The sequence below is a fragment of the Pinus tabuliformis genome, chromosome 4_2, assembly GCF_031772625.1.
Source record: "Pinus tabuliformis cultivar Carrire ecotype Pingquan chromosome 4_2, CPIR1, whole genome shotgun sequence".
NCBI lineage: Eukaryota > Viridiplantae > Streptophyta > Pinopsida > Pinales > Pinaceae > Pinus > Pinus tabuliformis.
Window position 1 is genome coordinate 965,592,399 of NC_142304.1, and position 25,863 is coordinate 965,618,261.

Here is a 25,863-nt window from a genome sequence, read left to right on the forward strand (position 1 = left end):
TTTAGCATTATTATAGTGATGTAACAGTACAACGAGTTTTTCTCATTCTTTTACCATATATAAAAATCATTACTATATTGTTTTACTATTTTTAAAATTATTTTTCTTTAATATTGTATTTATGATATAAAATTCGGTTTTTTTTTTTTTTAAAGGAAGATGAGCTCTTCATCAAGTAGAAGTAGTCTCAAATCTATCACAGTTAAAAGAGTTTGTTTCATTTGATTTTTACCCACTTAAATTAATAAATATAATTAAAAATGGAGAAAGCAATTTCTTCTTATTTTAGTATTCAAATCTTGGTATGCTCCACCAATAATAACAAAAGAGCTACCTTAAGGTATCACATTGAACAAAAAGTCACGATTTCAAGGTAAACCTTCCATTCTTAACCTACTTTGAGATTTGTTCAAACATCCATGCCCTAATCTTATAAAAAATATAAACCACTTTCAAATCACCAAGAGAGGAACACCTTGCTTCCCTCTTAAAAAATCAATGGATTGGGATTTCAAAAAGAGAAATCATGCTCGCTTCTTATGCATTATTAAACCCCTAAAAGAAACTAAATTTCAACTGGGATTGGACCCTTCCTCCATTTAACTATAAAAAAAGGAGCATAAGAAAAAAAAAACCCAAAACCTTGAGTGTGAAAGATGGAATATATATGGATTTTGAGAAACTTAGGGGTAATTCATTATTTATGGGTGAATCATCCCTATCCCAAGTATCCTCAGGAAATCAAGAGAATTTTTTGCATTCACTATCTTTTTCATTCTATTTTTTTACTACTACCATCACCCTCAAGTCATTATTGGAAGCATTCAGATAGCTATATTTAGATAAGTGACCAAAAAAAATTGGCTAGATGCAATAATGCAAATATCCTTAAAATACATAACATAAAATATTCTTGTAATGTTCTTTTCCTAAACATGTATTTTTTTTTTATTAAATTTGTTGATGTTTCTTATACTAGACCCAAATATGGCATCCAATAAAATTCTGAAGTAAAAAGACCAAGTAACTAATTGAGAAGACAAAAGAGTAGTATTATATAGAGTAGTATTATATAGGGAAGTATTATACAAGGTAGTATTTGAATTCTTTTTGTTTCTTTCAAATTAATAAGTTTAGTGGTATATTGGGAACTATTGTTATGTACACAAATGAGAATTTTCAAAAAATGGTTATCAAAGATGTCTAAGAATGGTATTGGCATTGTCTGAAGTAACCAATATTTTTTGATACTGTGAAGGGTTTTGGACCCAGTCAATACCTTATATTCAAACTCCTAAGGAACAATATATTATCATCAGCAATATTGAAGGTTTGAAATATTATTACTAGAAATAACGTAACCAATGAGTCATTACACTAAGAGGCACTCATCATCTCACTATGACATAGATTTTCTAATGTAATGTGGGTAATGTTGGTAAATGTCAACTCAAGAAAATTAATTAATTATAATGTTAATTTGCAACTAAAATAAAAATAATATATGTTAGCTTAGATTCATCGAGAGGGACCAAATCTCTTGAAGTGAAAAACTTAATTAGTTTGCATGAAAAAATGTGTTTAGTGTTTACGTGGCTATATTTTACTCAAAATATTCCAAAAATTATGGTATTTTAGTTTTGTGTTTTGTAGTTGGATGGCTTGATACTTGTTGTCCCATTAGACAATATATCAATGTTTGCGATTATTTTTTGAATAATTAGGAATAAAATTTTAAAGGATTTTAAATTTTTTTTTTTATGAGTGATCCCATTATCCTTTTTTTAAATATATGATATCTTAACTAGAGTGAGAAGAGTAAAGCATTTTGTTAATATGATTTATTATTTCCTTCTAAAATTTAAGTGTTATTTATTCATATTTTTCTAAGGGAAAAAAATGCAATTTTGTATCTAAAACAAAAGTATATGTTCATGTGTCTCATGGCTTTCAAAAATGTGTTCAAAATCCATTTAGAGGCATATTTATTCATACACGTATTTTTATTCATACCAGTGAACTATAGTAGAAAAAATAAAGTTATTCCTTAGATGAAAAGTACGTAATAGTCGCATCATTACAAAAATTACATTTGAAAGCAAATCGCTATCTTAAAATGATTATAGCCAAGGATTATGGGTGAATTCATTTCAGAGGCCACCCTGAAGTATGGATATAATCTAGTAGCATTCTTTCTATGTTAATATTTTCATCTACTTGTTGAAATAGGTTGCACCAACTTGGACCATAATTTTTCTTAAAGCATCTCCAAAGTATGAGCCTTATCCATCTAATCCTTCCTCAACAAGTGTTATGTAACCTAATTTAGGCACATGTATTCCATTGGCATTGAGGAATGATAATATATTATCATAATATTTCTTTATTTTGACATCATTATCTATTAATGCATTTATATAATCCTTCCATACTTCTACAGGGTCTTCCCTCAAGCCAAACTCCTAGGTGAACCATTGTTGTTGACATTTTGTAGATCTCTCTTGATTCATAATCTATCTAAGGGTATAGAAACCTTTACCTCTAGGTTCTTGTATTAATTGAGGGGATAATTTGCGCAATCCCTTTCTACTTATTCAAGGATCAAGACCATTTTGTACTTCATCCCCTTTTCCTAATTTTAAAATTAGTTAGTTACCTACCAAGTGAAAAACTAAATTCATAGCTTTCTAAATGATTAAGTCATTATGAATTTGTTTTCATAGGTTCTTTACCCAATCCTCTAGTATAGTTTGGGAAATGTACCTCTAATTGCTTGGAACCATAACCTATTTCCTTGTGTCAGCCTCCGCTATCACAAAAAATTGATCATCTAGCCATAGTGTACTAGATGGATCAAAGCACACCATGTAGGGCGAATTTTACCATAGTAAAATTGCTTTCACTGTGATAAATTACTTAATAAACCACATTTGTTAAGTCATTTATAATTAAACCCACGAAGAATAATTAAATAAATCACTATTTATTTAATTATCTTCTAGGAATAATTAACTAAATCATTTCTTAATTAATATTCCTTGTCACATTTGACCCAATTATGAGAAATAAATAGATAAATCATTAATTATCTTATTTTTTCTCAAGGAATAATTAGTTAATCACTAATTAGTTATTATTCCTTTTTAGGTTTGATCAAATCCCTTAGGAATAATTAAATAAATCATTATTTTTTTATTATTCCTTAACCATATTCATTGAGATGATAAATAATTTATTTATTTATTTGTCATTTCTAAATAAAAGTTTAAATACTTTTTCCCTCTAACCAAATATAACAAAATATTCCAAATGGTTATTTCTATAATGGGGTTAATAATATTTTATTATTGCTCATTATTCGAGGATAACTTAATATTTTGTTATAAATAGAAGGGTTTTCCATTCACTATTCACTTTCGATTATTTTCATTGTTGCACTCACTCTTGTAACTCTGATTATTATCATTATCACACACCATTTTTCTTTTTGATTTGAGTTCTCACTAAGCTCAAACATTTTATTTTCTGTGTTTACACATTATAGAGGAGAGAGAATCTACAAAAGCTGAAGACATTTGAGGATAACCAAGAACCCATCCCATAGAGGGGGACTGGTAACATTATTTGTTCCCTTCACAGGTGTTGTCTAATAAAATATATTCTTTATATATCTGGTTTCCATTGGATTATTGGAGTTACTTACGCTTACTTTACTATTCCATTTTGTTGTTTAACTATGATTGTGACATAGATTAGGTCTTTGGCAGGTTTTGTTTCTATCATTTGTTGCAGATCTACAATGTTTAGCAAGCATTTTCATTGTTAAGGTTGTTTTTCATGCACAACTTTAAGTGGTTTATTTTCATACACCTTTAAGAAGAAAACAAAATAAGAAAATTGACGACTCCACTCGGGATTTAATTGTCATTCCGGGTCTCCAACATATTGGTGACTCCACTACGTTTTTAATTCTGATCTGAAAAACTCAGGTGACCATCATTTTTCAGCTTATAGTTTTGATTTTTTTAGTCTCTTAATGTTGTTTACTAGATTTTTAACCCTAGATCAGGAAAATTTCTAACTTCCGTATGTTTTCTGGTCTTTTCCAAAGGTCACAGGAACCAGTGGCGACAAAGCCAACAATTTTTTTGAGACATGCCGACAGAGAATCAAGGAGCAAAAATCACACTTTGTTTCCCTAAAAGTGCAATTTGGAGGTCCAAAGTGCACTTTCTCTCCCAAAAAGTGTGATATCCCAGGAATCATGTCAGTAGTTGCAATTTTAGGTTTTCTAGGATTCTTTCCAATCTGTTTCTGGGTTTTGTCAAGAGCTGTCTGCTGGGTTGGTTGACCATAGTCCCACCTTGCTTAGGCCTTGATCTACTCTAATTTACTCGTTGAAGTGGAATTTAGCCCCTTAGGGCTTCTAGTATGCTTCCACATTTAGTTTAGTAAGAAGTTTTAGTTTTTGCAGAGCTTTCAACCATATTTCCAGAACTGTACCTTTCTTTTTCAAATCTTCAAAGAAAGGTTATTTCCATCCAAAGTTTCATCTTAAACCTTGTTTGGTCATTTGCCTTAGGATCCATTAGTTTCCCTAGGTTTCACACCCATCTCCCTATCTTCTTGTAGCAATTTTCCTCTCTGGTTTTTTGTTGTTGCTGCACCAATTTCCAACAACATAGTGTCATTTGATCCTAGTCACACCGACGCTTAGATATCTTGACTTTTTTCATGTTTTTTCATTTGATTTCGTGACCAACCAGCATAGTGTTTGCAAACCCAGTTTGGGTGGGGTTTAGAAAGTTGATTCATTGTTTATTTTCTATTTTTAATTTCAGTTTATTTAAGCAATCTTTTAATTTTTTCAAACGCAATCTAGGCTTAATTAATAAACACACATGCACAAAAAAGCACACGTTAAGTGAAGGGTGCGTGGTTTACACCGCCAAGCCAAGACTTAACTTAATTAATTTATCTCCCCACACAGAGACAAAAACATCTTGTTGATCTCCATTCACCATTTCTGTGTCACTTATGTCTTACCACCATTGCGTCACCAAGGCATTTTTCACGGAGACTCTCAGGCCTTCATCCCCAGTTTCTGCTTGGGTGTTTTACTCCTCCCCACAAGGTCCAAGTTCATAGTCCCCTGAGTCACCATACCAACTCCTCTTCTGGTTCATCTGATTCCTCATCTGATTTTGTGCCTCCTTCACCACATACTGTCATCATTTCAGGACCCAGTACATGTGCAGGAACCTAACTTGATGTTGGCTCTAGTTCTACCTCGGCGGTCACATCTAGTGGAACCCTCTCAGGAATCGTTTTAGTAGCTCCCATGCTACCTTTGATGGTTGGGTTAAGCCTCCCGAATTTTAGCCAATTGATAAATGACCCTATACACCACGATGTTGGTTGGCCAGCTATGCCGAATAAGGCTCCCTCTGCAATCCCAAGTTTGAGGCTAATTCTGAAGAGGACCCAACTAATCACGTTCGCTCCTTCCATATGTGGTGTTCATCAGATTCCTCTGCTCGGGTAGACTACTCCCAAAAGGGACACTCCTATATTTTATTTTAGAATACCTATTGTTATATATAGTAAACATTGTTATTCGGTAACACATCTTTACTTCAATAAAGAAATTAAAATGTAACTTGGTCTTTATATTATTTAAATATTTAGGTATTTTATTTTTAAATGAAAATGAATATGTTAAAATACTAATAAGTAATGATAAATGTAAATGGATATGAAAGAGAACATGCATATGGAGTTCCACTTATAAGGCTTTCAAAATTTATATATATCTATATATATATATATATATATATATATATATATATATATATATATATATATTACTTCAAATCATTATTGGAACACCAAATTGACTAGAATACTTTAAATATGAATATTAAAATTATTTTTGTGATGTCTCCAGTGAATGTAAATATTTATTTACTGCATTTGAACAAACTGAATATTATTAAAGTTTATACAATTAATTATTTTTTATTAAAGTTACATGGAAAGTGAAATGTCAAAATGATGGCAGTAATTATTTTTTATTAAAGTTACATGGAGAGTGAAATGTCAGAATGATGACAGTTTTACATTTCTCATATGTCAAGTAGTTAGGTTAGGTGGTTACCTAACCCTAACTACTTCCTTGGAGATTTATTCCCAAGGGAGGGATCAAGAGGATAGGCGTATTTGAGATCAAAGAAAGATTTTTAAATCAGAAAATGGGTAAACTGTGTTGGAAGGACAAACAGATTTAAGGAGCTGAGTTTCATTAAGACTAGATAGATGTTATTATTCAAGACTATAAGTCTTAAGGAGAAATCATATGAGAGGATAGCTCAGGGAGGACTCAGGCTGGTTAAGACCATATAGATGTTATTATTCAAGACTATAAGTCTTAAGGAGAAATCATGTGAGAGTATAGCTCAAGGGGGGACTCGGGCTGAATAGCGAGGCTCGAATAGCAGGTCTCGCAGTTGGGAGGAAAATAAGAAGATTAAGGGGAGGAATCGCGGTTGGGAAGAAAATAAGAAGATTAAGGGCTGTAACGTGCGGACAACAAGAATATTAGCAATAGAAATATAACTATACTTGGGAGCTAATTAGAGGAACAATTATAAGATTTATTCTGTCAATTAGAATGACTGTTTGTCCTTTTATTTAAAGTAATTACTTCTATTATTGTCCAAGAGTTTATAAACTCAGAAAAACAAAGAAAAGACCATGTGTAACCCTGTAGATAGGGTAAAATACGAATAATTATTTCTATTATTTTCCAAGAATTTATAAACTCAGAAGACAAAGCAAGGACCATGTGTAACCCAGTAGATAGGTCAAAATAAGAAATGTAGTCTACACACATAAAAAGATGTAGAAAAAATCAAGCACTTGAGTAACCCTGTAAAAAGGGGAGAAACCGAAAGGTAGTCTACATTTATAAATTGTTTGTTTAGAATTCTAAGTGAGCAAACAGTAGTGCATGGCAACCATGCTCATGAAAACCCACTATATATAAGCCATAACATAGGAGAAAAGTTAAAAGAAAAATTTAAATGAATAGGACATAGTGCAAGAACTGCACAGGACAACCTGACTCATTATAGGAAAAGATTCATGAAGTTTTACCATATTCAAACAAAAATTTATGCTTCGAAATTTTTGGTGATGTTTTAGTACAATCCAGAATGATAGTATGAATAAAACTGTAGAATTCAACCGTAAATATTTCCATCTAAACATGCATTGTTAGGAAACTAGCTCACAAAAAGATAAAAAGATAGATCAATGCCTTAGAATTTAGCCTCTTCAAGGGGGCAACCTCCTTTATTACAAATGAACAATTCTTGGATTTTATGGGGCACAATAATAACAATATAGGGACAATAGGGGCACAACAATAAAAATAAGCGATACAATGATAATAATAATGGGGGAATCACTAGTATTATAGGGATCTAACATGTTCCTCTCCTTCAAAAAAGTGTTGTCCTCAACGCTTGAGTAGTTATGGGTGCTTCTGTATAAAATTCTCATCCTCCCATGTGGAACATTCAATGGGTAAGTTCTTCCACTTGATGAGATACTCTGAAATTGATTGATTTTGTAGCTGTCGAGTTCTTGTTTCTTTGACTGCTTCAAGTTCCAATATGATTTTTCCTTCCTCATCAAGTTCTAGAAATATTGTTTGAACTGGAACCTTGTCACCTATAACCTTATTTAAGCATGAAACATGGAAAACTGGGTGCACTCAGGAAGCTATAGGAAGTTCCAATTTGTATGCCATAGTACCTATCTTTTGCAAGACCTTGTACGGACCATAATACTTTGGTGATAATTTATTATCCTTCTTAGCCTGCTTGAGGGACATTTGTTTATATGGTTGTATCCATAGGAATACCCAATCACCTACATAAAAACTTCTTTCGCTGCGATGCTGATCTGCCTGCTATTTCATTCTATTCTACGCCAAGGTAAGGTTATCCTTTAAGAGTTGGACAACTTGTTGTTGATGCTCGATGTGATCTTCCACTGCTTGAACCTTATAATCTTCTCTTAAATATGATGTGATGGATGGTGGATGATATCCATAAAGTGCCATAAATGGGGTCATTTTTGTTGCAGTATGGAAGGAAGTGTTATACCACCATTCAGCCAGAGGCAACCATTTGACCCATTATGTCTATTTATCATATATAAAGCAATGAAGATATCCTTCCAAACATTTGTTTGCTATCTCAGTTTGCCCATCAAATTGAGGATGATAAGATGATCTATGAGCTAGCTGAGTCCCAAGACAAGAAAATAATTCTGTCCAAAAATTTCCAATGAAAATGGGATCTCTATCGCTTACAATAATCTTTGGGTTTCCATGTAGCTTTTGACTTATTTCCATAAATGCAGTGGAAACTGTACTCACTTTAAATGGATGAGATAATGCACAAAAGTTTCCATACTTGGTAAGTCTATCAACTACCACCATGATAACACTCTTTCCCTCAAACTTGGGTAAACCTGTGATACAATCCATTGAAACCTCCTCCCAACGTTGGCTTGGAATGGATAAGGGTTGTAATAGTCCTGGGGTCTTAATTGTTTCAACTTTATTTTGTTGGAAAACCAAACATTCCACCACAAACTTTTGAATATTTGATTTAATTCCATCCCAAAAAAAAACCTTCTTAACCCTGTGGTAGGTTTTTAGAAATCCCGAGTGCCCTCCTAAGGGAGAGGTCTGCAATTCCCTAAGAATATTTTGTTTGGGTTTGGAATTGTTACATAGGTATAATTGATCCTTGTACCATAAAGAATCATTTTTCCAGCTAAATGTATCAGATGTACTGGGATATTGTTGTATCTTTTGAATGAGTGCCCACACTTCCTCGTCATTCTTCCATTCATCCCTTGCTTCATTTATCCAATCTGGTTGGATAATAGAAATGGCGCAAAGAAATTCTTCCACATCCTCATCCTTTCTTGAGAGTGCAACTCCCGCAAAATTTTGCTTCCCTTTTTTGTAGATGATTTCAAATTCATAGCCCAACATCTTTGTGACCCATTTTTGTTGCTCTTCTGAAGATAATCTTTGTTCCAAAAGGTATTTAAGACTATCATGATCTGTTTTTACCTTGAAGTGTATTCCCATTAGGTAGGGTTGCCACTTCTTAAGTGCATGTAGTATTGCCATCATTTCCTTCTCATAAATAACTTTGTGTAAATATTTTCCTTTGATTGGACGACTTTCGAAAGCAATGGGTTTTTGGTCTTGCATTAAAACAACACCAATTCCATTTCATGAGGCATCACATTCCACAATAAAGGTTTTTGTGAAGTCTATTGTAGCTAAGACTGGTGCTTGGCACATTGTCTCTTTAAGATGTTCAAAGGCCTTCGTTGCTTCTGGAGTCCATGAGAATGCATCTTTCTTCAATAATGTTGTTAGAGGTGCTGCTATTCTCCCATAATTCTTAAAAAACTTACGATAATACCTTGTCAACCCGAGAAATCCTCATAGATGCTTCATGGATGTGGGGATTTTCCATTCCTTAATGGTTTTAATTTTGCTAGGGTCTGCCTTAACACCTTCATGAGATATAATATGACCCAGATATTCCACCTCTTGTACTCCAAAGAAACATTTGGACATTTTTTGCATATAATTATTTCTCCTCCAATAGTTTGAGCACCATGTCAACATTTTGGACATGATCCTTCCAAGACTTGATGTAGATTAGTATATCATCAAAAAATACTAACACAAATTTTCTAACAAAGGGTTTGAAAATGGAATTCATCAAACCTTGAAATGTAGAAGGTGCATTAGTAAGGCCCAAAGGCATGACCAAAAATTCATAATGACCCTCATGAGTTCTAAATGTTGTTTTTGGAATGTTTTCAGTCTTCATTCTGATGTGACGATATCCTGAACGAAGATCCAACTTGGTGAAGTAAATTGATCCATGAAATTCATCCTATAATTCATCACTGATAGGAATGGGAAATTTATCTTTAATAGTGAGCTTGTTGAGCTCCCTATAATATGGACACATGCACCATGATCCATCCTTCTTGTGAACCAATACTACTAGAGCAGAGAAAGAACTTTGACTAGGTTGAATTATACCACCCTCTAGCATTTATGCAACCATACGTTCAATTTCACTCTTTTGGATGTAGGGAAATCTGTAAGGCTTGATGTTTGGGGGAACACTTCCTGGAATCAAATTGATCGCATAATCATGATCACAAATAGGTGGGAGGCCTTTGGGAGTCTCAAATACCTTGGAATGATTTTCCAAGACTTTTTGGAGATCTGGAGAAATGGATGATTTCGATGTGGGAACCTCTGATGAACATAATTGTGTAATTATGCCTCGTTGTTATTTCTTTAGAAGCTTTGTCATTCCATTAGAGACAATTATCTTTCTTGGTTTCCCTACGATACCCCTTAATTCAACTTCCTTTCTTTCTGAAGAGAATTTCATGAAAAGTTCTTGAAAATTAAAAGCTATTGTACCCAAGGATTGTATCCATTGGACTCTTAGTACAACATCAATGCCACCCATTGGAATTGAAAGCATTGGGCTATTCAATACATATTCTCCCATGGATAGCTTGATATTATGGCACTTTCTTGAGAAATTTATGGTTCCTCCACTTGCAACCATCACTTGACACTCTGGTGCTGGATATAGTAAGAAATTCAATTCTTTGGATATCTTATAATGAATAAAATTATGGGTACTTCCCGAATCAATCAACACTATTACCTTTTTCTTCTTGATATGCCCTTCTATCTTGATAGTTTGAGGAGTGGTAATTCCAGCAAATGCATTACAAGATATGGTTGGATTCATTTCTTCTTTTTCTAAGGTTTGTTCTTGGTGTATATCCTCTTCTTTTTACATTTCTTGTTCCTTTTCTTCCTCCTCTTCACAATCTATGTAAAATAGTTTCTTCTTGGCACACTTATGACCTTTCATGTATTTGCTATCACAACTGTAATAAAGCCCTTTTGATCTTTTTTCTTCCAATTGTTATGGTGTCAACCTTGTAGGTTGTGGATGGCTAGGGGGCAGCAACACTTCCATCTTTATGATTGTGAGTGGTAGGCTTCCTTGTTGCCATAATTTTGCTCTCCATTTTTCTTGCCAACCTAAATGCCTTCTCCAATGAATTTGGTTCCCAAAGGTGAACCTCATGTTGGATGTTATCTTTTAAAGTCCCTATGAACATATCAATCCTATGCTTCTCTAGAATATCTTTTACACTTATATCCAATTTTTGGAAGGCCTCAATGTGCTCCATCATTGAACCCTTTTGTTTGAGATTTATCAATTGGCTAAAAAAAGTGTTGCTTTTTGTATCCTCATAATGTGCTATCATTTCATCCGTAAAAATAGCCCAAGTGACAATTTGTTTATGAGAGCAAGGCCATTGATACCATACAAACTGATTTGGTTCCAAATATAAAGTTGTAATGTGTAGTTTTTGTGTGTTTTGCACATTATGGAGATCGAAAAATTGCTCCATCTGTAATATCCATGTTCCGAGATCCTTGCCATCAAACTTCCTCATATGATCTTTGGAACATGGTGGTTCTTTGATCCAATGTTAGACTCTATGAAATCATGATTAATATTTATTGTGTTCTCATCATGAGTTTCCTTTACTACCCTTTCGGCATTAGTAAGCATTTCTTGTAGAAACTTTGTCAAATCTGTCTTCAAATCTGTCCTCAAATCGTCCTTCTTAGTTTCCATGCCATCCATCTTAGCTTCCACGTCATCCATCTTAGCTTCCATGCCATTCATCTTAGCTTCTACATCTTTCTTTAAACCATCCATCTTAGCTTCCACACCATTCGTCTTAGCTTCTACACCTTTCTTTAAACCATCCATCTTAGCTTCCACACCATTCATCTTAGCTTCTACACCTTTCTTCAAACCATCCATCTTAGCTTCCACGCCTTTCTTTAAACCATCCATCTTATCTTCTATGTCTTTATTTAAATCATCCATCTTAACTTCTCTTACTTTTTGTGTGAGTGACATTTGTTGTACTTGGTCTTGTAATTTTGATATATCATGTTGCATTTCTTCCTCTTCTTCAAGAGTCATGCTAGAGATTTTAGGTTGCTTACTAGGTGTTTCCATTTTCTTTATTCGGGGCATCAATTACCAATAATAATGCTTCACTATGAACTTTGAATTCCTTCAAACTAATTTTTCAAACCAAGCTTATGCAGAAATTGAAACTTTGTAGGAGCCTGATATTGAATTTCTGTAATTTCAGCTCTTCCAGTTTTGAAATTGCAACCTACCATAGCCCTCTGTGTCCTATTTCCAATGCCACCAGTCTGAACGAAATTGGATTCTTTAAGAAATATTTATGCACAATCTCCCAAGATGACCTGATTATATACCTTTTGAGAATAGAAAACTTCTATGAAGTGCCACGTGTCACTGTTTTGACCTTTGGATCTGAAAAATATATACAAGAAACTACCATCCGTCCTCTTTCTGTAACTTCTTACAGAATTTCAATCTGATGCTCAAAGAGACAGTTATGACAAATTTCCCACGGTGACCTGTTTGGAATGTAATTCGGGGGTCTACAAAAACCCTAACTTCCTCAGACTATATCTCCGAAAATATAGTGAGATAGGATCTAAAATTCAGAGCCGAGGTTTCGACTGATTTCTTCTTCAAATGGGTTTTGATTTTAGCTTCTGAAACTCCGTAGCGAAAGATTTATAGTGAAAATCTCATGATGGCCTATTTTATCTTAAATTATGGAGCTTGCAAAAACCCTAACTTCCTCAGATAATATCTCTGAAAATATAGCGAGACAAGCTCTCAAATGGGTTTGTTTTTCTTCTTCTGAAACGTTGCAGACAAAAAGTTATAGCAAAAATTCCACGATGACCTATTCGGAGCAGCGAAACCCTAGAATCCAAAGCTCTGATACCAAATGTTAGGAAACCCGCTCAAAAAAAGATAGAAAGATAGATCAACGCCTTATAATTCAGCCTCTTCAACGGGGCAACCTGCTTTACATTACAAATGAACAATTCTTGGATTCTATGGGGCACAATAATAAAAATATGGGGACAATAAGGGCACAATAATAACAGTAAGGGATACAACGACAATAGTAATGGGGGAATCACTAGTATTATAGGGATGTAACATGCATATACCGACGGAGCCATTTAACCATAATGGAACAAATCATTTGATATAAAGAGATAAATGGTTAAATATATACAAAACATAAACTAATAGACCAGACCTTCAAATCAAGGGTTTCGTCATAGATTGATGGACTCACATAACTTAATTTTTCTCATTAATTCCACATAGTTTCTAAATCAGGTTAACCAACAGTTTAAAAGAAAACAACCCAAAATTCTTATGGCCGCAAACCCATAACAACTAAGTTTTCAAATTTACAAAAAAAAGCAACAACAACCCTCTCTTGGGAGTATGGTCCATGCCCATTAATATTTAACACAGCCTAAGGCTATTTTGTAAACTTGAAGCTCAGTTTAAATATAAATACAGAAAAAGTCTGCGAATAACCGAAGAATTTTCTAAAACCCTCATTCAAAAGACTAAACCCTTAATGATTGCTCGATTTCTCATTGACATTACCCGGTAATTCCTTGCATGAAGTCTGCAGGGTTCGGTAGGCTGAGCAGAAGCTCCATAATGTCTAAATCCATTACCAAGCTAACATTAAGACTTTGAAAAACCCTGACGATACCTAGGTAGACAACACCATAGTGTGAGAGCTAGTTGAAGAAATTTAAACTGAAGTGTTAATAGAGACAAGAAGCTAGCTAAATGAGAGGAAACTCATACCTTTTAGAGTGTAGATAACCATCTAGCAACATCCGGAAGCAAGAACAACACCAAAAGGCAACCTGCGGAAAAGAGGTACACTCTTAAGCTCCATTGCAGAAAAGACTGAGAACGAGGAAAACCGCGCGATGACAAGGAAGGAGTAACAGCGAAAGAATGCTCACTTGAGAGGAAGCTCGATAGTAGACTGGAACCTAACCCTTTGCACCTGAGTTACAAAAAATGACCAGAAACCAAACCATGAAGAAGCTTAGATCGGCGGGCATCCACATCCACTGTTCGATCTGGAGATTGTCAAAGAGTCGTTGATGAATCACACTTACCAATACACAGAGGGCCAGTTGTGGTGCATAACGAAGGCTATAGATGTAGTTCTTTCCAATTCTAGGACAGCTAATTGTCCGAAAGGATAAGTTAGCATTAAATACTATGGTCCCATTTCATTGGTTTTAAAAAAAATAAAGTATAGAGTTCAATTATGTGACTTGAATGCTCTCTAGAGCAAATAAACCCAATGAAAAATGACATTATGAGACTGTTACATCATGGGCATAGAAATCCGATTTCCGTAGTTAATCAAATATACTTTGGAATTATAAACAATACTTTGTAAAAAGAGAATTTACAATGCATAGCTCGTATATTGTTATAATTATGTATTATTGTTTTCTTTTACTAACTAATAATAAAAAATAATTTTCTTTTATATGGGTATGTGACATGTGGTATCAGAGTGCTCAGGTTACAAAACTGAGACCTCTGGAAAATAAATGAGTAGCAACATTTATGATGTAAACAGAGAAATAACAGCAGCCAACATGAGGATAACGGGAATTGCACCACACTGAACTGTGACTGGAATAGGATTAGCATCTTCTCAAGAATCCAATCCCGAGGTATGGGTATAACTAGGGGAAGAACCACGTAACATTAATACTACAATCTCGAAAACTGTGCTAGAGTTGAATGATGAGATGGCTTGGTTACACGCAGATAATGAAAGGTTGATGTAGGAGCAGGAAAAGATCATGAAAATTATGTCTGATAGACAGAATAAAAAACAATCAATTCCCAGTCCTACGCATGGGAACATGACTGGCGAACAATAATTTCATACCAATAATGTATAAACTCAAGGTGGTGAAGAGAACCAAGAGGAAGAATCTGATAATGTATCAGAACACAAAATGCAAAAGAGACAAAAAGTAGAACTACAAGGAGAATTTTGGAAAATAAAACCTCCCCTCTTTGATGGTGAACAAGAAGAGGCAGCTGAGGCCTGGCTCATCAATATGAACAAGTATTTTCAGTTGTACAAATATGATCATAACTTAAAGGCTCGATTGGCCATCTTTCAGCTGCAAGGAAACACCACCTTGTGGTGGGAGGAAGTAAAAATGGTACGTGGCATAAATGAGCAGAGCATAACTTGGGACAAATTTCAAAGATATTTTAAGGAGAAATATTTAACTGAAAGATTCTATGACGAGAAAGCCAAGGAGTTTCATGACCTTCAATTGGGTCAACTATCTATGGACGAGTTCATAACAAAATTTACATCCTTGTTATGGTATGTTCCATACATACGGGAAGAAAAAGAAAAGGTGCAACAGTTTATCATTAGTTTTCCACTATTTATGAAAGAGCATCTCAAGTTTGATAACCCGAAAACCATGGATGAAGTCAAAAGGCTCGATTATGCTATCAGCAAAATAGGCTAAAAGGAGATGGAGGTAAGAGATGGATTGACAAAAAAGGGAATAAGTTTTCCTCCGGCAGTAAGGGGAACAAGACTATAGTCAATAGACCTCATAAAGGGCAGGCAAATAGAAATATGAACAGAAATCAGCCTAGATTCAAATTTCCCAGTGAGTCCAAGACAAACGAACAATCAGCATGGACTGATGTAGAGGTAGTAGCTAGACCCCCAGTATAGTGTTGGGGATGCAAAGGACCACCTTATGTTAGATACTATCCACACCACAAGGGGACTGATCAGGTTTCAAAAATTCTAGAAGCATCAATGGTGGGAGAAGTCGCAAGAAGTATTCCTAAAATAAATTCTGCCCTTAAATACCATCAGGTGGAATACCAACTGACCATGATAGAATTTGAAGGTAAAATCTTCGACCGAACTGTATCTATTTTAATTGATCCAGGAGCTACTTTGAGTTATATTAGTCCCAAAATAGTAGAACAATGTTGTTTGCAAGATGTTAAGTTTAAGAGTCCTTGGTTAGTACAATTAGCCATGGGAGCTAAAAGAAGGGTGTTGGCCAAGGTCAGCAGTTGTCCCCTAATTTTAGGAGATCGGTCTATTATGGCATACTTGAATGTGGTGACCCTAGGATTGTATGATATCTTAATAGGCATGGACTGGTTGGAAAAACATTGGTCCCTCATTAACTGTAAAATCAAAACTATTAACTATATGGACGAAGAAGGAAAGAGGCAGGAAATTCAGGGGATAATAAGACCATTAAAACTGAGACCTGTAACAACCTCTCAATTGGCAAAGTGTATCCGGAAAGGATGCCAAATTTATGCAATACAGGTAGGATATACTAACTCAAAAGAAAAGTTTGTTTCTTTAGAAAATATACCAGTGGTGCAGAATTTTCCAGACGTGTGTCCTGAAGAAATTTTGGGACTCCCACCAAAGAGGGATATAGATTTCACCATTGAATTGATTCTAGGAGCTGCTCTGGTATCCCGAGCTCCTTATCGCATGAGTATATAGGAGTTAACAGAAATAAAAATGCAGTTACAAGAACTTCTTGATAAAAATTATATCCGACCAAGTGTATCACCTTGGGGAGCTCCGGTGCTTTTCGTTAAGAAGAAGGATGGAACCTTGTGAATGTGCATGGATTATCGCCAGTTAAATAAACTAACCATCAAGAATAAATATCCTCTACCTCGTATAGACGAGTTGTTTGATCAAGTGAAGGGAGCAACTGTATTTTCAAAAATCGACCTTCGCTTGGGTTATCATCAGATTAGAATAAAGGAGGAAGATATAGCAAAAACAACCTTTAGAACTCGTTATGGGCATTACGAGTTTGTTGTGCTGCCCTTCAGGTTAACTAATGCTCCCGCGACCTTCATGTGCCTTATGAACAGTGTATTCCATCAATATTTGGATAAATTTGTGTTGATTTTTATCGATGACATACTAATTTACTCTCGGAATGTAGAAGAACATAAAGAACATCTTTGTATTGTTCTACAAGTTTTAAGAGAACATCAATTGTACGCCAAGTACAGCAAATGTGATTTCTTTAAAGAACAAATCCAATATCTTGGGCATGTCATTACTAAGGATGGAATTGTTGTAGACCCAGAGAAAATAAAAACTATAATGGAGTGGCTAGTACCAAAAGATGTGGCTGATATAAGATCATTTATGGGTCCATCTAGTTACTAAAGATGATTTGTCAAAGGATTTTCTAGGGTAGCATATCCCATTACCTCTCTGCAAAAGAAAGGCTTTTTTTTAAGTGGAGCATGGATTGCCAAAAGAGTTTTGATCAGCTTAAACATTTACTCACCACCGCACCCATTTTAAGCATTGCAGATCCAAATAAAGATTATGTGGTTTGTACAGATGCCAACAAGGAAGGTGTAGGTGGCGTACTAAAGCAAGAAGGCAGGGTTGTTTCTTATGAGTCTAGGAAGCTTAAGGTGCATGAGAAAAAGTATTCAGCTTATGACTTAGAGCTGATAGTAGCCATTCATGCATTAAATATGTGGTGACATTACTTGATGGGTAAGAAATTTCTGTTAATGACTGATCATCATAGTTTAACTAACTATTTTAAGCAGACCACTCTGAATGCTAGGCAAGCTCATTGGGTCGATTTCTTAAGCAGATTTGATTTTGAAATCAAGCACTTGAAAGGAAAAGAGAACTGTGTCGCAGATGCTTTAAGTCAGAAGATCAACTGTATATATGAGGTATCATTTAGTGAAGTGCGAACCACATTTAAGGAGAAGATTAAAGAGGCAGCAATGCAGGATCTAGAATATAAATTTTTATGGCAGCAAGCTAAAATTTTGAACAGCAATGAACAATAGTTGGGATACGAAATAAATCAAGAAGGTATACTGATTTATAGAGGAAGAATGTATGTACCTAACTAGAAAGATATTAAAATTTTAATTTTAGATTAATATCATAAGATTCCCTATGCAGGCCACCCTAGATATTAGAAGTTAATTACTACACTCAGAAAGGAATATTTCTAGCCTGGTATGAAGAAGGAGGTGGCTGAGTATTTGGCTCGTTGTTTGGAATTCCAGCAAGTGAAAGAAGAACACCGTCACCTAGCTAGACTGCTCCACCCATTTCCTATCCCAAAATGGAAATGAAAAACTATTTCCATCGATTTTATAACATGGCTACCTAAATCAAAAAATCAGAATGATTCAATAATGGTGATAGTTGATAATTTGAGCAAATATTCTCACTTCATACCAGTACAATCTACTTATAAGGTGGTTAAAATCGATAATATATTCATGGAAATTGTTTATAGGTTGCATGGTATACCAAAAATTATATTTCTGATTGTGATGTAAATTTTACATCTGCCTCTGGAAAGCTTTATTTGGGAGTTTAGGCACTCAGCTATGTTTCAGAACTACCTACCATCCTCACATGGATGGGCAGACTAAACGAGTGAATCAAATAGTAGAGGATATGCTACAAACCTATGTAATGCAAAAACCATCTAAATGCATGGAGTATATACATTTAGTAGAGTTTTCTTACAACAACCACCACCACACTTCTCTGCAAATGAGCCTGATTAAAGTATTGTACAGGCATAGTAGGACACCCTCAAATTGGGGCAGCCCAGAAGATAAGTTATGCTAGGACCATATATCCTAACAGAAATGTAAGAGGTGGTTAAAAAGGTGCAAACCAATTTAAAAGCCACTCAGGACCGACAAAAGAATTATGCTGATCGGAAAAGAAGTTTCCCAAAATTCCAAGTAGAAGATCATGTTTATGTTTGTGCTCAAGCCAAGAAAATTACACTGTAATGGATTGGATGCGCTAAATTAGCACCCACATTTTGTGGTCCTTTCTAAATTTTAGCTCAAATTGGACCTGTGGCTTATCAGCTTTCTTTACCCAACCATATTCCTATTCATAATTTCTTTCATGTTTCCGTATTAAAAAACTACATATATGATCCTAATTATAAAATCAATTGGTAGGATACACAGTTAAGTTAGAAGAGTTAATTAACAATATATCATATCATAAATAAGACTGCAAAATTGATTACAGAAAAAAAAAGAAGAGAACTGACTAAAATTTTGTTTTGTTTTATAGGTCAAACTGGATGGTGAGTTCTTGGTCGAACCACTAGGTATACTCGATTGGAGAGAAGTAATGTTGCAGAGATGACTTATCACCCAAGTTAAAGTGCATCGGCAACACTTTGGGCCAGAGGAGGTCACCTGGGAGGATGAACAGGTTACGAGGGAGACTTTTCCAAATATATTCCCAGTAGAGAAACATCGGGACGATTTTCAGTCTTAGGGGGGAAGATGTGATGTCTCCAGCAAATCTAAATATTTATTTACTGCATTTGAACAAAGTGAATACTATTAAAGTTTATCTAATTATTATTTTTTTATTAAAGTTACATGGAGAGTGAAATGTCAAAATGATGACGGTAATTATGTTTTTATTAAAGTTACATGGAGAGTGAAATGTTAGAATGATGATAGTTTTACATTTCTCATATTTCAAGTAGTTAGGTTAGGTGGTTGCCTAACCCTAACCACTTCCTTGGAGATTTATTCCCAAGGCAGGGATCAAGAGGATAGGCATATCTGAGATCAAAGAAAGATTTTTAAATAAAAAAATATGTAAATTGTGCTAGAAGGACAGACAAATTTAATGAGCTAAGTTTGGTTAAGACCAGATAGCTAATATTATTCAAGACTAAAAATTTTAAGGAGAAAATGTGTGAGAGGATAGCTCGGGGGAGACTCAGGCTAAATAGAAAGGTTGGAACAACAGGTCTCATGGCACTACAACACAAAGGGGGGTTTCAAGACAATATTTAAGACAATATTTGGGTAAATTGTCTTAACTTGAGACAAAAGAAAACTTGTCTATTGTCTTAAATATTGTCTTTAAGCGGGTGTCTCAAATTAAATTGTATTAAAATTAAATTTTCTTAAAATATTGTCTCTATAAAGACAATATATAACACAAGCATTTTTGTCTCTCTAGAGACAATTTCATTTTTGTCTCTCCAAAGACAATTTCATTTTTGTCTCTCTAGAGACAATAGTTGGAATTAAAGGCATATTGTCTTTAAAAAGACAATGTCTTTGATCTTAACTATTTTCTCTCGAGAGACAATAAAAAATTACATTCAACGATAAGACATGATCACTTTTGTCTCTTTAGAGACAATATAAAATAATGAATCTAGAAAAATATCTCACCATTGAAATAAACCAATATTAAAAGTATTTAATTAAAAATAAACTACAATATCATTGATTAATTCATATTAGGACACAGTGGAATCGAACCACCAACCTCCTACTTATAAAGCAGGTGCTCTACCATTGAGCTAGAACCCTTTAAAGAATTATGTGAGAATTATGGTAGTCCTTGAAATTGCATATATAGGCATTGATTTTAAAACTAGCAATTGCACCAAGAAGTGCAAAGGAATGCCGATAAAAGTGGGAATGTGAAATTGCATATATAGGCATTGATTTTAAAACTAGCAATTGCACTGAGAGGTGCAAAGGAACACCGATAGAAGTGGGAATGTGGAAGCCAATAAGCAAGTGAAATATATGGAAAGTGCAATTACATAAAACTCAAAGACACCATATCAATCCATTTTACCCCACCTTGCTTGCCCAATAAAAGTTTTGGAGTACCTATTCTAGCATTTTATAGGCTACTTGAAAAGAAAAAAAGAAAAAGACACAGAAACCAATGTGACCCGCAGCTAGAAATTTATCAACAATTGCAATCTTCTTGGAAGGTAGTAGGTCAATATTACTCCAAGCTTGAACTTTTATTTTTTAAAACTTGGCTATTATCCATCTCCAACAACCAAACGCTGAAAAACTACAACTGAAACACTATTTACTGAAGGACCTGCCCAAATAAGAAATAGTCTCCCCAAGATTCATAAGCTTTCATTTATAATTCAACTAAGTAGGGGATTCATCTTGGCCAAAATGAAACCCTGATTTTTCCTTTCTAACAACTACTCTTGCTCCCTTTTCAAAAAAGTCGCAGTAAAAATTAGTACCTTCCATAAACTATTGAATCAACAAATGTGTTAAATTTGAGCCATCTACAAAGTGGAAATTTGGAGGATACTTGACTTTACTATGCTTGAAAGGCTGCTTTATGGATTTTGGATTATTCTTGTCCAGAATATATGGTAAAAGATGAAGAGTGCTTGCAGAATGATGAGCACATAGTTGAAAATTATTTTCACTTTCTCAACAAGCATGGGTTATTAGAGATATTCCAAAACGAACTCCTTGACTGTTATGAAATTCAACTTTTAGGGAAACATGATTGAGGTTTCGAGGCCCTGCTTAGGAATGATAAGAAAATTGATATTTCTAGGATGTATAGGTTATTTTGTAAAATCCCTAAAGGTCTCTAACCTGTGGCAAGTATTTCTCAACAACATATAATTAGCTCAAGAATAGACTTAGTCAAATGGGCAGAAAACACTACTAGGAACAATAACTCATCAAAAAGTACAAGAATACAAGGACTTGAATTCCTAGAGAAGGTCATTGAAATTTACGACCAGTATGCGGATTATTTGCAGCATTAATTTCAAAATGATAATTCCATTTCTAAAGCTCAGCACCAAGCATTGGTGGCAATTTGCAATGAAAGAGTTGCAGGAACGACAAGCACAGAGTTGTTTGCATCTTTTTGGGATAATTTGTTGAAGAAGGGTGGCAGTCCAAAAAAGTTCGATGATGATAATATTGAGAGCTTGTTGGAAAATGTCGAAAAACTTGTTTACTATGTGAGTGACAATGATTTATTTGTGGAATTTTGCAAGAAATACTTAGCTAAGAGATTGTTGCATGATAGAGGTGTAAGTATTGATGATGAACAGAAAAAATTGTTGAAGTTGAAGGAGCCCTGCGGTTCTAGTAATATATAAAAATTTGAGGGCACGGTTAAAGATTTCACAGTTTCGAAAGAAATCCAAACTAAGTTTAACAATTCTGCATATAACAATCTGAAACTAACCTTGGGTGTCACAGTATTGAATGCTACACATTGGCCAACTTGCAAGTATTCCAATCTTTATATAGCTTTTGAGATGGATGCATGCCTTGTCAATTTTTAGGAATTTTATTCTCGGAGATATGAACATCGTACACTTACATGGGTATACTCCTTGGGAACCTACACCACAGTAATAGAATTGGCAGTAACAACATACCAAGCATCTCTGCTATTGCTATTCAATAAAGTTGCAAAGATGAGCTATGAAGAAATTAAATCTCAACTAAATTTGGAAGATGAACATCTTATTCGACTTCTGTATTTAGTTTCATGTGGCATGTACAAGATTATTCTGAGGTAAACTAGCACTGCAACAATATCTACAAGTGATAATTTTGAATTCAATCCTCCCTTTTCACACAAGTTGAAAAAGATTAAGATTCCACTTACATATATGAATGCGAATGACAGGAATAGAGTGATAGGAAATGTAAAAGAAGACAGACATTGCTAAATAGATTCAGTAATAGTTCTCATCATGAAGGCTAGACAAATCTTACCTCAGCAACAACTATTGAGTGAGTGTGTTGAATAGCTCCAAAGCACATTCAAGCTCGAACTTAAAGAAATAAAATCCAGACTTCAGGACTTGATCTCAAAGGAGTACTTGGAACATGACAATGAAAACAATAATTTATTGAGATATATAGCTTAGTATTGTTGATTGAGATGCAAGTCGAAAACAAATATGTAATGCAACTTATGGTTAATTTTGTTTTATTCTAGAGAAATAAAACATATCACAGATTGGATTTTCCATGTGAGTTCGATTGACTAACATAGAAATACTTTGTTTTTCGATAGAGGATGAAGAAGTTTTCGAAGTCACTTGCAAATCACTCACCAAGTTCTACCTTCAAGAGGAGGGACTTTAGATAATGCATGGTTTTTGTGCCACAACTCATCACAGGGGGGAACACCACTTGACTCGTGCTACAGTTCCTTAAATTTTGTTTTACATTTCGGGCAAGGAGTTCCATCCCTTCATCTACAAGGAAATAACATAAAGTGGTGATGGATTGATATAGAAGTTGAAACCATTAGGATCTAAAGGAGTGGTGGTTTTATCCACTACTCTAGCTAGTGCCTAAAAGATAGAAAATTTGGGTTTGGTGGTTGTGAATTCCATTGTCACTGAAGGTAGGAATAGCCTAATTTTGTGTCCACCAGAAACCTGTCAATTATTTTGGCTATACCCTCCTTACCCTTCCTTCCATTACACCAATCTGACAAATAGCATGCACTTTTAGAACCTAACCACATTTTTCCAGTGTAAGTCAACACCTAGGATCAATTTCCCAATCTCTTCTTTAGCTTTAATGAGATTCTTCCCCATGCCTTTGTTGGTAGCTATGTTTTTGATGTCAATCAATCAAAATGTACTCAAAGAGCCCCCAAATCCAATGTTTTTTTAGGATAGTTGTGCTTGACCTCCACGTCTGAACATTCAATGAGCGAAGAGATAACACCAAATTATTGGAAAGGTAGCCAATTATAATTTAAAAGGCCATCTTGGGAAACATTTGTTTCTATTGGATAGGAAGGTTTCTTAGCTGTTAGGAATCACATGTTTCTACCTCTACCAACCTCCTTAATTACTTATATGTGATGGATACTGTGAGTGAACTGACTTGATTTAAAAACTCGAAGTGTCGATCTCTGAGAAAAATGTACATAGCAAGTTTTCTTCCTAAGAACTGGATCCATTAGAAAACATATTGCCTCATGAATAGATTTGTTGTTGTTTATATAATTATCACAATCAAGGTTCAACCCAAAGAGGCCATTTGTGAGGACAACAGACACTCGGACCTAAGTGGAGCAATGGATAACAATCATCAACATTAGCATAATAATTAATGATATTCATATGAGGAGATCAACAGAAAGAGAGAGGTGTGTACATAGCTAGGAATATACCAATGCATTCATTGCACCGACTTTGTTATGGTGTTGGAAACCAAGCCTCTTTTCATGGGATACATAAACTAACCGTGGTAATTCAATGCCAAAATTTCCAACTCCCCCTGATTCAGTCACTAATGGTGGCTGCAGAGCATTTTCGAATGGTGTGCCAATAAAAACCTTATCATTATCTTTTGTAAGCTCACAATTTTCCAATGGCCTACTACATTTTGGTCCAAATAATGTGTATAAGCAAGGAAATATATCATGGCCCTCAGTATGTCCAAGCGTCTTCAATGGTGTGGCGAAGGATTCCATCCTCTTTTCCAATGCAGGTGATGACAAATTCCGTGAAACAAATTGTTTACTTATCTCCTAAAAAGAAAAAAATTAAAAAATGTCATACATACAGTGCACCAACTGTGTACTATGTTCCTTAAGATGAATTTGATAAAGAAGATGGAAAAATATGAAGTTCATACATAATTTAGCTTACCTTTTCAGAATCCTTTGCTGTTGTTTCATTTTCTTTGTGTAGATTCTGTAGCTTCCATAAACTAAGTTGTCCCACCAGCTCAGCACGACTCTCCTTCAATGAACTGTGCATAGCCTCATCACTTCCTATGGATTTCCTTGGCCTGTAAACAGAAATGGTATCTATGGTTTTCTCTGTGCTTCCATTATGTTTTGAATTCATCAGCCTTTTGGAAGGTGTAGCATAGAATGACTCTGGAAGTTGTCCTTGTAAGTCCAATTGCAAAGTTTGCAATCTATTGCTCAAAGTCAGTATTCTATCTACAAGTTTGGTGCTTTTTGAATCCCCTTTACTAGGAACATTCATATTAGCCAAAATAGTAGAACTCTCAGCTACTTCTCCAGATTCTACATTTTCTATGAGGAGAATACTTTCAAAATTCTTTGTCCCTTCCAAAACCATAGCATTCTTGTCCATGACAGACACATGGTCTCCAAGTGGGACATGCGGTGACAAATATTTAGTCTCTGATGTCACATCATTTTCTATAAGCTCAAGCTTTTTCACTAGGGTATCATATTCTGGTCCCTCAACATGTTCAAGCCTCTTCAATGGCTTATCTAGGGAAAGTTGTTGATTGCACACATCCTTGTCTTCTAGAAGAGATTCATTCATACTTAAACAAGGGGATATATTGTAACTTTTTCTAAGTTCTGAACTTTTGGATGGAATACTGGAGTCCAGGCCAAATAAGGTGCTTAAACAAGGAGATATATTATATCCCTCCGTAACCTCAGGGATCCTCAAAGGAGTATCCAATTGGGAAGGTTTCTACTTGCTCATCACAATCTGTATATTTTCTCCAACTTTGAAATTTCGGGTCTGTCCAGCTTCCTGGCCATTGTTTCCCTCAATTTTGGCAGGGTTAATGAATCCGTCATGTTTTTCGTTGTTGTCAATATCAAACAATTGTTCTCGAATTTGACTTACATCAGTTATGCCATCAACAATAAAAATTCTTTCCTGGCATGCTCCATCTTCAACTTCATTCTTTTCCACAACTATATTATATCCCTTTGTAACCTTAAGGGTCTTCAAAGGATTATCCAATTGGTAAAGTTCCTGCTTGCAGGCAGCTTCTGTAACAATCTCTGAGATATTTTCTGGAAGAGAATCATCAATACCTAAACAAAATAATGCATCATTACTCTCCATAAGCTTGGGCTTATCTAATGGATCACTAAAGTCTAGTCCAAACAAAGAATTCAAGCAAG

The 25,863-nt window shown here is 34.7% G+C and overlaps 1 non-coding gene across 1 annotated transcript; it reads right to left on the reverse strand.

Moving 5' to 3' along the window:
- Positions 1 to 20,435: 20,435 nt before the first annotated feature.
- On the reverse strand, positions 20,436 to 20,507 carry TRNAI-UAU (transfer RNA isoleucine (anticodon UAU)). The gene has a single exon. It is a non-coding gene; the product is annotated as a tRNA-Ile (tRNA).
- Positions 20,508 to 25,863: the final 5,356 nt, after the last annotated feature.